Here is a 15,750-nt window from a genome sequence, read left to right as displayed (position 1 = left end):
TCAGTTTTCTGGGAGGGAACACCCTCTATCCTGTTCTGAAAATGAGCGGGTAATTCTCTAACGGTGCTGGTGACTCTGGGCCAGGAGACCCGCGGGCCGCTGTGCTCCCAGCGCTGTCCTCCTGCTGTTCGGATCCTTTGAAGCACCAAAGAGATTTTCTGGCTGGCAACAGACTGTCAGCGTGAGTTGGTGAGAGCGTGCCCCCGGCGCTGCTGCAGGAGGGGAGAGGTGCGTGCCTCCCGCCCTGCTAGCTGCCATCCCTCCTGAAAGCCAGCGCCAAGTTTTTTATTCCTTTGAATAACCTACTCTGTTTCTATCACCGTATTCTGCTGCTGCTTCGTGTTCTGATAATTAATCACCTTTGCTCTCCTGTGCTCCGTTTTGTATCCTTCACTGTTTTACCTGTTCACAGCTCTCAGCACCATGTAGCTTTTCCCAGGTTAACCCAAGCTCCCGTAGCTGCCTCATCCTCTGTTCTCGCTGACAAGCGGAGCTCACACCCGAGGAAAGCGTGCTTCACGTGAGCTGGGTGTACGCGGAGCCTGGCAGGCGGGAGTGGTCGCTGGGCTCGGCACGCTGCTGTTGAAGCCCAGCACGCGGCAGCCTCCGGTGCAGGGCTTTCCTCTCCTGGCCGTAGCAGCCCGGGGCGGCCCAGGGGACCCGTTTGCAGAGAGCATCCCCAGATGCAGCTCCTGGGAGCGCCAGCCCGCGCGGAGGCTGCTGCCTTGCTGGAGGAGCCGGCTCTCGGCAGGGGCCGGGGCAGCCGCTGGCAGCCTCGCCTTGGGTCCCTGCCCGGTTTTCTGTGGCAACGTGGGATGCGTTTGGCAGCGCTGCCCGATTCCTCCTGGCCTCGCAGGGAGCGTGTCGTGTCCACAGGAGCTCCGCCGAAACATCCACAGAGCAAAGGCAGGCTGTAAGCAAATGGCGTTACTTCTGTTGTCTCCCTCCATAGCAAGAGTTAAAGGGCTGCCCGTTCTCTGCATGCAGGCTCTTGACTGTTGTGTTCCTCAGCTCCCATGCCTGATAACCATGCTGATACCTGGCCTGGGGCTGTACCTGGCTGGGCAGGGGATGGCAGCGCTGCCCGCTACCTGAGCCGGCTCAGGAGGCTCCCCTCGTATTTATAAACTGCCTTGGCCTTTCCTAAGGGACCGGAGCTGAAGCATTCACAGAGTGCCGGCAGCGTTCCCCAGATCCCAGCTTTTTGCATGCTCTTATGTATTTTCAAGCCACCACGATTGCAGGGGGATGGCCTGAATGATACGAGCCTGCCCCACAAGCCTCGCTTTATCCAGGAGCACGAGTGCTGTGAAACCCCAGCCCATCCTGTGATCATTTCGACAAGATGCTCAGGAAAAACCAGCTATTGCCTTCCCTGGTAAGTTCAGCTCTCCAGGTTCGTTATGTGCATCTCAACCCTGGCACAGTGTCAGAGAACCATCAGCTATTGAAGATAAGATCATGAATAGTTAATGTTCTCAGTTACCCAAGCATATTTAAAAATTAACACTGAAGCCTGGTGCTGATGAGATTAAAAAACTGGGTCATCAAAGAGAGGGAAAAAACAGAAAACAATTGCATCTACCCTCGGGCTTTGCTAATGACTGAGTTTTCGTGGAAGATGCTATCCCTTCCTTGCTTTAATCCTTCAGTGGTTTAAAATACTGGATACTTCATTAAACCACCTTCCCTCCCGCCTGCCAGACTCCCCTCTCCCTCTCCCTCTCCCTCTCCCTCTCCCTCTCCCTCTCCCTCTCCCTCTCCCTCTCCCTCTCCCTCTCCCTCTCCCTCTCCCTCTCCCTCTCCCTCTCCCTCTCCCTCTCCCTCTCCCTCTCCCTCTCCCTCTCCCTCTCCTCCTCCCGCAGGAGTTTGTGGCCCCTTCAGATGCGTTTCCAAGCTTGGGAGCGACGGCGCTGGTCGGTGCCGAGAGCCTGCCCCACGCGCGTCCCCGCACACAGCGCGGGAGCCCGGGCACCGCAGGGCAGCGGAGCTGGTGGGCCGCGTCAGTGGGGCGGCTTTGGCGACCCGGCGCGGCTGTGGTGTGCCGTGTGGTGAGGCCGTGTGGGCAGAAGAAGGGGTGCATGTCCCGGGGAGGTGGGACCGAGCTGCCGCAGCCCTGGTGACGCAATCCCCCTCTGTCCCTGGGTCCCTCCAGGCTCCTGCTTGGAAAGGTCACCTCCTCTCGTGGGGCGACGGCTTCGCCTGCTGCCAAATGGAGCCCAGCGTTTCAGGTCCTCCAGGGCATGTCCTTAACAAGGGGGTAAGCAAATAACTGAGATGGAAAGAGAAGACAGCCCTTCGGTCTGTGGGAGCCCCAGCCTCAGCGGGGCCTTGGCAGGGCAGGCTCCGGTGCCAAGGCAGCCGCGGCTCTCACCTGCGCCGGGAGCCCTCCCCGGGCTGCGGGCTGCCGATCCCCATGTGTAGGAAGCTGGAAGAGACCTGGGATCCTTTTTCAGAATGAAACTAGGCATTCGTAGGCAGACAAGAGTACAGGGAACAAATAATCTCTAAATCCTAATTTTTATGGCTTTTGCCCTGAAGTAGCTAACTGGGAAAACCAGCAGCAGGGAGCCGGGTAACCTCCTGCTGGAAAGCAGGCAGCTGCCTGCAGCCAGACGTCGGCAGCATGGGAGCGCCGGGTCCTGACAGCACGGACCATGCACGGGAGCCTGCCAGGGCGGGCGGCAGCGGGCGCGCCAACGCGCCACGGCTGCGTGCCTGTGGATCCCAGCACCGCGTGAGCGAAGGTGGCGTTGGCTCCCGTTGCGCGTCTGCCCGTGTGTTGGCCGTGAGGTTTCCAATGTGCTTTAGGAGGGTGGGTGAGCTCGTGCCCTCCCGGTTACAGATGCAGAGGGAGGAGGGGAACGGCCCCCCCGGAGACCCAGCACGTGCTGGGCAGAGCTGGGAGTCAGCCCTGGGCTCCCACCACCCGCCGGGACGGCCGCCGGGTTTCCCCTCCCGTGTCTGACCCAGCTGGTTCCGCGTCTGCTTGTTCCCGCTGCACTGAGCCAGTCGGGATGGGAAACGGGATGAAACAGAACGGGGCAACCTGGGAGCCTGTCCTTTAATCGTGGCCCTTTTCTTCCTGCGCCTGGCAGGCAGGCCCGGATTGGGGCTCCTATTTGCGGGGAAATGGAGCGCTATTAAGGCTACTCTTTATCTCATTTTCTCCCAATGAGTTGCTATCGATTTGCTCTGTGGAGGGACGTACGCTGATTAAACCGCAAGCGTTTATTGACGGGCCCTGATGGCTGCTGCGCTCGGCCGCGTGCTGGAGGGAGCCGCTGCTGCCGCAGGGTCGCTTCTGCTCTGCTTCCACTTTCTGCTGGTCATGTTTCATATCAGGGTTTATCTTGCAAGCTGGCAGCTGCTTCATCCTGCAGAGGGGAAGCACACCGCAGCCCGTCCCCGGCGGAGCAGGTGTGGGAGAGCCTTCCCACCCCCTCGGGACCAAGCCGTGCCCGGGAGCGGGATCCTGGCGCGGTGCCGGGCCAGGGGCTGCTCCCGTTCGGCGCACGTGAGCAGCGCTGCGGCCACCGGGCTGGCGCCGTCCCCACACCGCATCTCCCACCGCCCGGCCTCGCTGCTCGGGCCGCTCCGGGGAGGTCTCCCTCCCCGCCTGGGAGCACAAAGGCGGGCGGCTGAGTCGCGGCACAGCAACCGGCAGCTTTGTGCGGCCGGCGGGGTCCTGCTCCCTGCCCTGGTGGGGTCCACGTGCGGCGGGTGGCGGCGGCATGAGGCAGAGCTGGGCTGAGGGAAGGGTTAAAGCTCCGTCCCCAGAGCCGTGAAGCCCGTCTGGAGGGCACAGAATCACGGCGCTCGATTCCAGCTCATCTCTCTTGGCAAAGGCAGATTTTCTCTAAATGAGATCCTCTTGCGCATAACTTGCGTGTAACAGAGGGGATAACTGCTCTGCTCATCACTTTGAAGGTTCAATTTCACATTAGGTTTAATGTCTCTACTGAAGACTTATATATGTAATTCACCTCAGCGTTTAGAAAAATCTCCCACGTCCTTGCTCAGATTTATTGTTGATACCATTTTGCCTGACGCTGGATGTTGCAGGCGCATCTATCGAACGGGGGGCTGTGATTTGTGACTCGCCAAAGGGGATTTCAGGATGCAGAAATAAATGTGCCCTACTCGATGAATAGCTGCTAGCCTGCTGAGAGCGTCCCTGGCAGCGTGCTTGGCTTAGCAAAGGGCTGGCTGGACAGAGCGAGGAGCTGTTCTGCAGAGCAGGACGGATCCCTTTCTGAAAAATTTTAATTAACTTAAAACAAATGCCGAGGAAAGGGCCAGCCATTAGCTGCCTTTGCTTCCTGAGACACATCCCTGCTAATTAAGCAGTGTGTCAGTGCAAGTGACCTACAGATAACACAGCACCCAATTTGCATTTAAATTAAAAACCATATTTTTAAAATAAAGGTTTCATTAAGCCCTGTTTGTTTCTCTTTCCAGGCATACACATTATCAAACCCTTCGCTGATTTTTATTGACTGGCTTTTGGACTGGTAGCAGCCCTAGGGGTCCGGGTAGCACGGGCAGGCACCGGCCCTCCCTGCCCTCGGACGCTCCGACACGGCCGGATCCGGAGCGGGAGAAGTGTTCGGCGCATCCTCAGCTGCCACGCGATGCGCTGAGCTCTGCTGGCCACAGGCCCGGCGTCCCCGTCTGTGCTCTTCATCCTCGGGAAGGTGCTTCTGATGGTGAGGGGCCCTCTGTGTGATTTTAAGCGGGACGTCGCTTTTCTACCTGGTGGTTTTCTTCCCGACGCTGTCGTTACCTACAGGGAGCAGCATCAGCCGCAGAGGTCTGCGGTTCCCTTGCGGTGCTCGGGCTGGGGCTGTGCCGGGGACTTTACAGAGAGGTTTTCCCTCTGCTGCTGCCCAAAGGCAGCACCCGCCTGGCTGCCCAAAGCCTTTGCCTCGCCTGCCGCTGCGATGTTAATGAGCGGGCTGTGTCACGGGCGTCACAGCCCCGCAGTGGCTTATGCTAAACCGAGAGCCCGCAGCCGGAGGAAGCAGGAGCTGTGAGAGGAGAGCCTGCGTCCGTCCGTCCGTCCCACAGAGCAGCCTCGTCTCTGCAGGGGACGGGTTTTTGCGTGGTTGTGTGCACGGTGCACGCGCCGTCTTGCAGGCACCAGCGCAGGAGGGATGGCTTCGTGATGCCTTTCCTGGTGCGGTGTTGGGTATTACGGGCTTCACGCGGCATCTCGCCCGGAGCCTCTCACCCAGCCGTCAGCCTGCAGCCCCCTGCATGCTGCGGGGCAGCACAGCCCGTCCTGCTGCCGGTCTGACCCTCATCCCGCCCGCCGCGGGGCCGCCTGGCCGACGCTGACCCCCCGAGGCCCTTAGCGAGGCTTAGGGACGCCCTGGCTGGAGGAGAGGGTCCTTGCGAGGGGATGGGGTGGAAGCAGTTCTAGCGCAGAAGCCGGTCGCTGGGAATCCTTCACTCAGCAGAGGCCAAAGTGCACGGAAACACTCCGGCAGCGCTGCCTCTTCACGGGCAGGCCCTGAGCCAGGGGCTCAGAGCCATGTTTCTGTGTTTCTTGCATTAATGTGGTTCATAAAACGCAGCCCATGTGCAAAAGGGGATCTGGTCTTTACTGGGGCCTCTTTCTTTCTCACCCTCATTTTTTAATTGCAAGTATCGAGGCACAATAGGCTCTCAATGAGATCTCGCCCAGCCCGAGCCACGCCGCGCTCCCTGCGGTTGACGCCGGCGCGCTGGTGTTCCTAGGGACAGCAGCGGTGCTGCTCGGCTTCTCTCTGGTGAGGAGCTGGGAGCTTTGGCTGTGCAGGGCGGGTTTCTCCCTGGCAGTGGCATTAATGGGATTTGAATTTTTGTGAGCAGAATTGAATTACTGAGCACGGGCTCCAATTAAGTGTGGGGGACATGAGAGTGTCCATAAATCCAGTGACCTCATTATAGGCAAGATCGCCCTGCCAGCCTGACCTGGGCAGCTCTCGGTGGCTTGAGCCGTGCAGCACTGCGCTGCGGCATTATTCGCCGTGACACATCTGCCCCGGCCACGGCCCAGGGGAATGGGGGCTCTGCAAACTGCCCGCCAGCTGCCAGGAATCACTGCTGCATCCCACTTGGCTCCCGTGGCCGCTCCGGGGGCCGCTGGCGCTGCCTGCTGAGACGTGTCCCCTCTTCCCCTGGTGTCGGCAGCGCTGTCCCCACGAGGTTGGCAGTCCCCGCTCTGCTGTGGGTGCCCCTGGGGCCACTGCCCTGCGCCTGGATCCTTGCTGTGAGCTCCTGGGCCCCAGACCTCGGGTTGTGGAGCTTGCACAACCTCATGGAGCCTGACTCCTCTGGATACCTTTCATTTCTTTGTCTTTCAGTGCCATCAGATGTCCTCTGGCTCGTTTTCATGGAGACTGACACAAAAGCGTCTGGCCCGTCTCCATCCGCCCCTGCAGCCAGCCTGGGCGACAGGTCCATCCTCTGCAGCAGCCGCAGGACGCGGGGCCGTGGTGCGCAGCTCCTCCGTGTGCGGTGCAGCCCGGCGGGCACACGGCGCCACGTCCTGCTGCTTCCACGATGGATGCACAGCGCTGCTTGCCTGCCCCGTGCCTGGCGTGGTGCTTCTCCCTCCCCTGGGCTCCGCAGCCATGGAGGCGGCGCGCTGCTGAGCTGGCTGCGGTGATGCTGGGGTCTCTGCCAGGTTGGTGCCCTGATGGGTCCTCTCATCCCCCCTGCGCCCCGGCTCCGGTTCCTCCTGCCCTGGCCCAAAGCTGAGCTCCCATGGTGGCTGGGTCCCCCCACGGGCCGTGGTACCTGGCTGCCCGCTGCGGGCCTGCCCTCCCTTTCAGCTGCCCTTCGCTCCGCTGCTGGGGCCTGACAGCTTTGATTTCTTTCTCCTGGTTAGAGAACATGAGGTTTTTGACAGCTGCCTTTGCCATTATTCTTCCCTTAATGCTGTTGTTGTTTTGTGTTACTGTCAAATCGCATCTTATTAAAGTTCTTCCCATCCTGTCAGCGGCAGACGAGGAGCGCGAAGGGCTGCGTAATCTCCCGGCTCTGTCTGGGGAAATTGCCTTTTATTATTGATAAGGTAGCGCTGCCTTTGGAGGACGCGACTCTGCCGCATGCTGGAGCGGGAGAGCAGCACCCTCGGCCCTGCCGGTGCTGCGGTGCCGTTGGGTGCTCCCGGGGAGGTCAGCCTGCCCCTGGCCTGAGCAGGCGGGGAGGAGAGCCAAGGACTGCTGGGGCAAGGCAGGCACCGAGGCTGGGATGCTCCTGGTGGGCACAGGAACGGGGCTGATCCTGCCCGGAGCATCCTGGCTGCTCCTCGGAGGGGAGCGGGACAGGGGGCTCCCGCCTCCGTGCTCGCTCCCAGCGCAGGTCGGTAGCGTGGCACCCGCAGACGTGTGTCCACCTTGGCTCCAACAGGAGCTCTGAGAGGACCGGACACCAGGCAGGGAAAATGTGCTGTCCTGGCTTATTTGGGCTGGGGGCTGCTATGAGCACTGGGGCAGTCGTGCGTGTCAGTGGCCGTGCTCCTGCCCCGCGCAACCCCCTTGGGCCCAGCGGGGTGTCTGGGGGAAAGAAATCTAGGTCATTGCAAAAACTCTTTCTCCGAACATTAAATATTTATCGGTGTTTACAGCATGTTGCAGCTCCTGGCTGCAGAGGAGGGGCAGCGATGCCAGGAGCAGCGCGCGTGTGCGCACACGTGTCCGTAGCGAAGGTGCAGGTGTGACGGAGGTGGCAACGGGCCCCTCAGCAATTTTTGAGCCAGGTGTGTACGTCCTTAGCCCATGTGCCCATGGCTGTGCCGCTGCGTTCAGAGGGTCCTGGCCATGCTGAGGTTTCCCCTCGCCCAAAAGTAGCGCGGGTTAATGGTGCAACAGGGTAACTGGTCGCAGGAGCTGGAGGCGGAGGAGCAGGGTGGGGGATACTAACTGGGAAGGGAACACGCGGGGAGAGGACACTGGTCCTCTGAGAGCCGATATCCCGTTTCCAGGGTGGATCTTGATCTGCTGATGAGCTCCGGTTACACTTTGCTCTGTGAACAGGCGCACCTTTGCAACGCGACTGACACTTCCCACGGCTTGCTAAAAATTCCTTGGCACCGGAGGAGTTCCTCCGGCTTTGTTCAGCTGGAGGGAGCTGTTTCTACCCACAAAGCGCCATACAAAAGACCAGGCGCTTCTTGGCCGCCGCAGGGCTGGCCGGCCGGAGGAGCAGGGCCGTGGGAAGTGGCAGCTTGGAGAGCCGGGGGGTCGGGACTGGGGGGTGCCGCCAGGATGCAGGCTTTGCAGGAAGCACCTGTATCTTCCCGTGCACATTTAATACCCTCCCGTGTCAGGCAATGGTGTGGCGAATGCTCATCCGCTGCCTTGGCCTCTCTCCAAGAGCCGTGCAGAGGCTCGGGGCTGACGCACCTCGCAGTCCCCGTGCTGCACCCCGGGCCCCTCCGCGGGAGCCCTGGGCCTGCTCCTGCCGCTCGCAGGCAGCGATGCTGCAGCTCGCATGCGTCACAAGCTGCTCCCCGGCTTCGCGGGCGGCGTGGAGCGGGATGGGCTGATGGTCCCTTGGGCTCATCAACCGGTTGCCCAAAAAGGACTTGGTTGTGCGATCCAGGCTCTTCGCTGGCACTGAACTTGCTGTGATGCCGTGAAGGTCGTTCCCTTGGCGTGGGCCTCCTTGCCCTTGGCTTGTCTGTTGAAATCCTACGTCCAACGTGGGCCGTGTCCCGGCGGCACGGCGAGCGGAGCCCCCCGGGGCTGGGAAGGGGCCGAGCCCCGGGAGGCTGCGGGGCCAGGGCTCTGCTGCCAGCGCCCTTTGGTGATGGATCGGGCAGGAATCTGCGGACTCAGCACGAGCCCAGCGAAATGCTCTGCTGCGCTTGTTGGAAGCCACCATAGCAAGCACTACTTTTTTTGCTGATAAATCTTGGTTTTAAATTAGCTGCATGTCAGCCTGGTAAATAATGCATCTTATAAATGAAAAGAGTGTTCAAACCCAGGCTGGAACAAACAGCCGGTGCTGCAGGTACAGCAAGTCCTGTGCAGCAGGGAGAACAAGCGGCAGCGGGACCTGGAAGCAGATTGCCTCCTGGACTGTTTTTCAAATTGCCTTTTAAAATCTTTAGTTCCCACAACATATTCCATGAGCTTTTCCCCTAAGCATAAATCTGGGAGTAGCTTTGATGGGAACATAAGGGTTTTATATGTGTGAACTCAGAGAGCAGTAGGGAAAGCAGGAGGCTCCGGCGGTATCAGCCCTCGGGAGCGCCAGGTCTCGCTCCTTTCAGGAGCATTTGCAGCCATGTCAGAGCCATCCCGGCAGGTGCCTTGCTCCAGCCCCCGGCGGGCGCCTTCCCCTAGCCCCTTACCACCGAGATTCAAGTAGAACAGATTGTTAATTACTATTAAAAGTCCCAGGAGCTACGTGGTACTGCGTGCTGCCTGCCTGCGTGGAACAGATGGGGTTGAAGCTTCTTGAGGTCTGGGATGCAGGTAGTCCTGCACTGGATAAAAACCCGCTGCGACCCCCAGCTTTTTCTTGGGGAAACCCAGTCCCGAATGGGACGTGCTGGGGAGGTCTGTCCTGAGCACCGGAGCCCCGGCAGCGCTGGGCGCAGCCGTGACCCTGCGGCATGGATGTGAGAACAGTACGATAGATTCCTTGCTAAATAGGTAGGGAACGGTTAAGGGCTAATTAAAAATCTGGACGGTTTCCAGGAATAAACAAAACGGGATAGCCAAGGCGCTTGTGAACTGTTGTTAAAAGACAAGTTCTTCACTTTGGGGGTTGAGATGACGCAGCTGCACCCCGTCCTCCCGCCCGCTGCCCCTCCGTGTCCCGCAGCAGCGCGAGCGGGGTGGCCGTGGCCAAGCCTGCGCCTAAAGGGGCGTGCGGGTGGGACGCAGACCCCGCGGCGGTGCCGGGGGTCCTGCCGGCCAGCGCAGGGGCTCTCGGCACGGCTGGAAACGGGGAGGAGGAGAAGCAGCACTGAGCCTCGCGCTGCCCATCCAGCCACCGCCGCCGGTTGGGTGTAAACTCTGAAGCCGATTTCCCACAAAAGTAATTTTCTGCTTCTCTGACTCAATTCTATTCATCTTTTAGAGGGTAATTAGCATCACTTCAGTGTTCTTTTATGCCCAACTAATTGCACCTTGTTTCAGGAGTGAAAGTTAATGCCTCTCCATTTAGGTTAGCGCAGCAATTTATGATTAGGGATGAGGCCAGGCAGAAATGTGTACCAGGAGTACCGCTGCCTGCCTGGCTGCCTTGAGACTTGCTGCTTGCACCAGTGGAAAGACTTCCCATTTTATGTTTGAGCTGCTCCTGGATGCTACAGCTGCGTAGTAATGAGCCTGCAGTGCTAAAGCCGCATGCAGCAGCCTCTGCGCCGCGGGCAGAGGCCGGAGGAGCAGGGATGAGACCCTGGCTCTCAGCTGGGCTGAGGGCACCGGCAGCCGTGCCGGCTTGCGCGCCGGTGGCTGCGGGCAACAGCAGGAGAGGGGTGTCAAGGGCACACGGCAGCTGCATGCGGTTTCAAACAGAAACAGCAGCCGTACGAGCCACGGCGACAGGGCTGTTGCCTGCCACACGGCCGGAGGGGCTCAGCTGGGACCTGCTTTGGTGCCACCGGAGAAGCAGAAGGGGCTGGATGTCGCTGCTGGGGACGAGGGGGTCAGCACAGCGGGGTCCTCCTCTGGGATAGGTCACTGCGTGGTGATACGTGCTCGTCAGGTCTCCTGCTGCGGCAGCATTTATCTAATGTACAGTTCCTTACTTCTAGGCAGTTTGACCAAACGAATTTTATCCGTGCCCCAGACCCAGGCGCTCGGCTGTCGCCCCACTGCAGGTCTTGCTGACTCCCTTCCAAGGGACGGCTGATCGGCCTCCTTTCCCCGCAACACCGAAGGCGTCTGCAGCTCCCATGCTGCTTGCGAGCGCTGAAATCGCAGCCCAGCCAAACCCAACGCCAAAGCCTTCAGGGGACCGGAGCCCCCGGCAGCGTGCCCGGCTCTGGATGTGTGCTGGGCCGTCATCGGCAGGGCTTCAGCCTGCGAATGGTGCCTGGCAAATGCCAACCAGACCGCGTGTTTGGAGGCCTCGTTTGAGGGGCTGCTGATCAGGCGTCAGTGACTTTGATAGCGTCAAGGACTAGAAAGTAAATACTTCCACTATAAATCTTGTCTGCTTTAAAGTAGGTTACATTTTCAAAGCACTTTAGTTCTTAGGAATTTAATATTGCGATGTCAATTGTAAGACAAGTAATTGGATGGGGAGAAGGTTGTTACTGGAACCTGAGATTAAAGGCAGGATTTAAAACGCTGTGTTGCGTGCGGGTGGGTGTTTTTGTTCACTGCAAATATGACTCTGGAGGTTTCGCAGGCAGCGTTTCTGTTTGAAGTCGGCTTTGCTGCGCCTGTGCCGTGTCCTGCCACGGCTTGAACACAAGATGACTCGCGGAGCCGAAGGTAGGAGAATGCATTTTCTCATGAAAGCAGCCGTGCAGCAAGGCACCTGCATGAGGCTTCTCAAACACCGCCTCCGCACCGGGACCCCAAAGGGCCACCGCGCCCCCAAAGGGCCACCACGCCAGCGGGGCAGCGAGGGGCAGAGAGCTGCTGGCGCCTGCTGCCCTGGGCTTGAGGGGGGTTCCTGTGCATGGGGGGTTCCTGGGCTCCTCTCGTGCTCTCGGGCGCAGCTCTCCATGCCCCCATGGGTGTCCCCACTGGGTGCTGCGGTTGGGTCGGTGGTGGTTGGAGGGCGGGTGGGATGCCTTTGGGGCTGGGGCTGGCTCTCCCAGCTGGCTCTCAGCCCTGCCAGCTCCCTGCTCGCCCTGAGCATCTGAGACACGGCAAGAGGCCGAGACGGCTGCTGACCCAAAGTCTGGCATGGCTCCTGGAGAGACCTGCTTCCACGGGAAGGAGCAAGGGCAACCAGAGCAGGCAGAGACCAAACCTCCCTCCTGCTGAACCGGCATGGCAAAAGCCCACCAGCACACAACAGGAGGCTGAATGTGCTCAGAAACCCGGCTCTTGTCTGGCGTTCATGCTGGGGGGGATTCCCATGGGGGCTGCGCCCATGGGACGGCTCCGGCGGAGGAGGTCGCTCTCCCTGCACGCCGCTGTGCCCGGGATGCTCATCCGCAGCAGTGGTGTGTCCAAGCGAGGCAGAAGCTCCAGACCTGTGTTTAATTCTCCCCATGAGTGGGTTGCTTTAATCTCACCGAGCAGTTCATATTGTAGGTTATTAAAAGCGCTTTGTGCCCACGCTGGGAGAGACCTGGGCTGCTCCCAGGGAAGCCGCTGCCTCCCCACCGCCCGCCCTCTCCTGCTCCTGCCTGGGGATGGAGTTTCTGATGTCCCGTGAACAATGTTTTCCTGGTCTGGCCCTTTCCAAATCACGAGCTGCACTAGTGTGAGCCGGCATCAGGTTTTTGAGTGAGCAGGGGCTGGCTGAACCCCAGCCCTCCCCGGTGGGCGCCTGCCAGGCCGAGCCAGTGCTCCCCAGAGCCCCCGGCCGTGGAGCACGGCTGCAGCCCCGCAGCTGCGGGCTTTCTCAAAGGGGCGAAGCAGCACCGGTGGAAGCCCTGGAGCACCGGGAATTGCGCACCCGGTGCGGTGTTCCCACCTGAGGGTGCAGCAGGAGCAGCCTGATCCTGCAGCCCTGTAATCTCCTGGTGCCCCTTTGCCCAGCCTAGCTGAGCTAAGAAGAAAATGTGCTTGGTTTAATGACAAGACTTTGATATTTCCAGTCCTAACCTTCCTGTAAAACAGCAGCTTCCAGACAGGTGAGCTGGTCAGCCGTGCCTAATGTAGATTGATAGCAGATCAGCTTTTCTGTCTTAATTTGCTTATGACCTAGAGAATTAGCAGAGAGGATCTGTTATCCTGCCAGTGCACTAATGACTCCTGCAAGAGAAGGGCTCCCCAGGGAAGGAGTGGTATTTGCTAACCTTTCCCTGGCTCACTTTGCATAATAGCACACTCCTCCAAATGTCCTCAGCGTGACTGGCTATTCCCCTTCTCCTTCATTCTGCATGGTATTTTACTTTTTCAATTTCAAGAATATTGCACAGTAAGAAAAGGTGCTGAATTCCTCGTGTCGCTCATCTCGCACCTCTCTTCGGAGGCTATTCTTAGCCGCGCCATTGGTTTAGGAATTCAAAGGGAAGCACTTTTCTTCTTCAAGGTCTCCAAAGATTTCCTGTATCCATATATCCAGATAGAAAAGAAAAACAACCTGAAATCTGCCTGCCGGTCTGCTCTTACAATACACTGATTTTTCTTCAAAATACATTGCAAGGCTCCGTGCAGAGGACAGAGACCCTTTCCAGGGGACGTTTCTGAAGGCAAGTGAAACAAATGAGCACCACACCATGCCGAGGACCAGGCAGGACACTCGCCGTCCAAATGAACAACGCAACAGCACAAAATACCGCGGACATCCAAGAAGTCAGTGCTGGGGTCTCACTAATAAAAACTGACTTCTGGCTTTTCTTGTGAGAGGAACTTGAAAATTCCCCATGATATTCCAGAAACCCTGTTTTTAGTGTAATAAGGAAAGAATATTTTGCAAGCTTACAATATTTCTTAGGCTAAGGTTCAGTCACCGCAAGAGCATTTCAGCCAAGTAAACTGTCTAAGAAGAAATAAATGTGAGGGCCACGGCTCCGGGTGCAGCAATCGCATGTCCTAAAGCCAAAGCCTGGCATGAGCGGGAGGTGTCAGGATGCTTCGGGATGCCTCGGCACAGCAGGAAAGGAGCTCGGCACCCGGAGCCGGCCACCAAGGCAGCCGTGCGTGGCCCCGGGGCAAAGCAGGGCTTGTGGCCACAGGGGTTGCCCGGCATGTCCCGGAGTAGCCCCGCGGGAAACGGGGGAGCCACAGCCAGCGATTCCCTCTGCAAAGACCTGGCCCAGAGAGCTCCTCCTTGCCATCGCCGGCACATCGCCAGGGCTGGTCCATCCCGAGCCGGGCACGATGGCCCCATGTCGGCTGATACCGACGGCTGGAGTCCCAGAGCCCCAGTAGCTGCCCTGCTCCTGCTGCCAGCAGTGCAGCTAAAGAGCTTGAGGAAAAGTGCTGGGGAAGCTCTTTCCTAGGATGTGATGTTGATAAATGACCCGTAGGAACCTCTAAAAAGGTTTGTAACATCCATCTTGAGGACAAAATCCGTGGATCCCCAGGCTGTGAGTGCTGTTGCTGCATTTGTTTCGACAGCATGGGTTTGGGTTCTTTTGAATAATAGGCTTAACCTTTTGCATGTTTGATTTCATGCACTGCTCAAATACCTTGCCAGGAAAAATAATGGCCCTGTTCAGCTCAGTGTAAACAGGTAGCGCTGAGATTTTCTGAATTAAGTACCTTTGGTAATTCAAGAATAAACGTATGCTGGGCCAGGACAGCAGGTTACCCAGCAAATGCTGGAAAAGAAGTGGAGTCTCATAATCTGCAGTTATGGGACCAGGAATCCAATCTGAAGTTGTACCACCTCAATTGTTTGGGCATGACTTTGTGTTCCCAGGCTATGCAGGTTAATGCACAGCTGGAGAGCAAAAACTGTCATACCTGCATAAATCTGAAAGTAAATAAAATCTGGTGCTGATCTACTTTTGGTTTATGCATTGCAGAAGCCGTGTCTGCACCAGCACGGGCTGCGGCAGGAGCTGGCAGAGGCCCCAGGGGAGGCTCTGCCAGAGCCGGCGGTGGAGAGATGGGGTCACTCCTCCCCTGCTGCTCCCGCCAAGCCTCTGCCCCAGCACCTCGGCATTTATTCGTCTGGCTACACATGAGCACGAGAGCGAAGCCCGTGTCTCTGCACGTGTGCTGCTCGCTTGCTGCCCATGCATGGTTTCCCACGCAGCGGCTGTCAGAAGTCTCTCACCCACCGTGTCTTGGCGCGGGAGCCCGGAGGACGGAGCAGCCGCACCACTGGGGATGGCGACGCAGCGAGGAAGGCCTGCAGGCATCAGCCCTCAGCTCGGGCTTCCGTTGCTGGGGCTTTTTTAACCACCAATCAGCCAGGTATTATTCTCCAGTGAGTTCAATCCGTCTCTCTGAGAAGGCTGTGTGGCATCCAGCAATAGGACAAAGTGGGTGATTACTTTTTTGTGCTCTCGGTGATAAGAAAGAGCCGGTGAGAGGCATACAGCCTCACTTAGAAAGGATGAAGCCATTCACAGGCTGAAGTTAAAAGAGTGTGAAGAAAGATAAAGAGCTAAAATGAGAATGAAATGAAGGTAGCAGCCTCAGCGCAGACAAGTAATCAACAGAAATTCATTAGCTTGTCAGGCACAGGCCATGGGAGCTGAGTCAGGAGCCCAAAAAGGTTGAATGCAATCGTTAGTACTGAACCAGAACAAATGGAAATTATTTCTCCTTCTCTTCTTTGCAGAAGAGGGAACTGCTGCCTGTCCACTGCGTAGCAGAGACCTGCATCGCTCCTCTGCTTGGAAATGGCCCTGCCCAACGTCCCGGCGTCCACGGACCAAACTCAGTGCCCCTGTGAGCAGTTGGGTGCCGTGGGAGGCGGCAGGTCGGAGCACATCGCCGCGGGGAGCCCTCTGCCCTGGCACTGGCGGACCCGCTGGAAGAGTGGGCGCAGCAGACCTGACTCCCTCCGAGCTGGTCCACCGCAAACCCTCCTCTGGGGATGCAGCACTCGTGTCAGCACTCCAGCCAGGTAGGACAAAATGATGAGAAATTAATTAAGTAATTATGCTGCCGCACTGACCTGGCCACGTGGGGCGAGCCTGTCTTGCTCAGGGTAGGC

The 15,750-nt window shown here is 58.5% G+C and overlaps 1 long non-coding RNA gene across 2 annotated transcripts; it reads left to right on the top strand.

The window, feature by feature from the left end:
• Positions 1–434: 434 nt before the first annotated feature.
• On the top strand, positions 435–14,993 carry LOC148055249 (uncharacterized). 2 transcript variants are annotated; one of them, XR_015705705.1, is made up of 4 exons: positions 435–1,378; positions 4,462–4,709; positions 6,351–6,673; positions 14,609–14,993. It is a non-coding gene; the product is annotated as an uncharacterized LOC148055249 (long non-coding RNA). The 2 variants fall into 2 exon arrangements; XR_015705704.1 differs by lacking the exon at positions 14,609–14,993 and adding an exon at positions 10,763–11,301.
• The last annotated feature ends 757 nt before the right edge of the window (positions 14,994–15,750 follow it).

This window comes from Nipponia nippon, unplaced genomic scaffold (assembly GCF_047370975.1).
Source record: "Nipponia nippon isolate SJK-2023a ecotype South Korea unplaced genomic scaffold, ASM4737097v1 scaffold_25, whole genome shotgun sequence".
Taxonomy (NCBI): Eukaryota; Metazoa; Chordata; class Aves; order Pelecaniformes; family Threskiornithidae; genus Nipponia; species Nipponia nippon.
This window is presented reverse-complemented; position numbering and strand designations above follow the sequence as displayed.